Source organism: Rattus norvegicus, chromosome 1 (genome assembly GCF_036323735.1).
Source record: "Rattus norvegicus strain BN/NHsdMcwi chromosome 1, GRCr8, whole genome shotgun sequence".
Taxonomy (NCBI): Eukaryota; Metazoa; Chordata; class Mammalia; order Rodentia; family Muridae; genus Rattus; species Rattus norvegicus.
Window position 1 is genome coordinate 256,541,910 of NC_086019.1, and position 1,576 is coordinate 256,543,485.

Here is a 1,576-nt window from a genome sequence, read left to right on the forward strand (position 1 = left end):
TAAATGCCTTTGATAAACACAACTTTTAATGTAGCCGACCCAGTCAATCTTTTATTAATCAATTTATGTCATATTTATTTTCATTTCTTTTTTTAAAAATTAATTTATTTATTATATACAGGGCATCAGATGCCATTACAGATGGTTGTGAGCCACCATGTGGTTGCTGGGATTTGAACTCAGGACCTTGGGAAGAGCAGTCAGTGCTCTTAACTACTGAGTCATCTCTCCAGCTCTTATTTCCATTTCTTAAGGCCAGGAATATGTTTTCATTTATAAATTATCATTGAAAATTCCACCAACCTTCCCCCATTTGCTTCTAAATCCTCATGGAATGCTGTGTGTGTGTGTGTGTGTGTGTGCTTGTGTGTGTGTATTCACTGTAGCAAGAGGTCCACCATACAAGGCCTTGAGTTCAATCTCCAGCACTGAAACAGGTAAGTGTTTCTCCCATCTCTTTGGGGGCTACCATTCTTGTGAGAGACATCTCTATGTGTGGATGCTTCCGGACTCCGTCTCCCACCCATTCACACACTGTGCTTGCCCCAGCTCCAAGCCTGCACTGCCTCTGTGTCACATTAGCCAGTGGAGCAAGGCATCGACCTTTCTGTTCTTTCCCAAGACATCCTGGCTGCTATTTTCAGTTAAACTTCAGTACCGGCTTCTTAATTATAACGATACAGAAATACATGCACATGCTAGAACCTGCTAAGATTTTTTTTAACACTGAAATTGCACAAAACCCACAGGTTAACTAGAGGGAATTGACATCTTTAACGTATAGAGTCTTCTGGTTCATGAGTCCCCCCACCCCTTAAAATAAAATATGGAAAGTTTTATGGATTTGCGTGTCATCCATGCACAGGGGCCCTGCTAATCTCGCTCTCAATTCAATTTTCGTATGTGCACTACTGAGCCAAACACTTACCTCCATTTCCTAAGGCCCAGGGTTTGGGAAGGTATTTCATGGGTTTATGTATTTTATAGTTTATATGTTTTATAAACATATGGTTCTTATGTCCTAATGTTTATGGTTTATTTGTCTGTTTTACAACAGCTGTTTACGTGTTCTATAGTTTATCTGGACGGTATGTTGCCCTGCCCGAGCTCCAACTTTTGGCCTCAAGCACCTGAGTAGCTGGGAATGGGGACCTGGCGTCGGGGTGATGACTAATGTGTTGGGCACTATTAGAAATCACATCCACTGAAATTTCATTTTCTGTTAGAAGTTTAAGAGTTTTTTTTTTAATATGTATTGACCTTTTATGTAGTGAACTTTCTGTATGTATGTTGAGAAATTCGTTTGGAGGTTCGTTTTGGCGTTTGATAATCCCATTTCTATCTTCTGCAAATGTTTTGTTTTCCTTTTGAGCCTTATACACTATGTCTCTTTTATCCTTCCTCATTACGTCCTCTTGGGCCCTCAGGAGAATCCCAAGCAGAAGTGACTGCAGGAAGCATCTTTATTATTCTGAATTTTAATAATTTTTGTGGCCCTGGGGATTGTTCTCGATTTTAAAGAAAAAAAAAATTCAACACCTCACCACCATACTTACCACGAGTCTTAAAATTAAAT

The 1,576-nt window shown here is 39.6% G+C and overlaps 1 non-coding gene across 1 annotated transcript; it reads right to left on the bottom strand.

The window, feature by feature from the left end:
- Nucleotides 1–820: 820 nt before the first annotated feature.
- Nucleotides 821–924, bottom strand: Rnu6-982 (RNA, U6 small nuclear 982). The gene has a single exon (XR_005499981.1). It is a non-coding gene; the product is annotated as a U6 spliceosomal RNA (small nuclear RNA).
- Between the last annotated feature and the right edge of the window lie 652 nt (nt 925–1,576).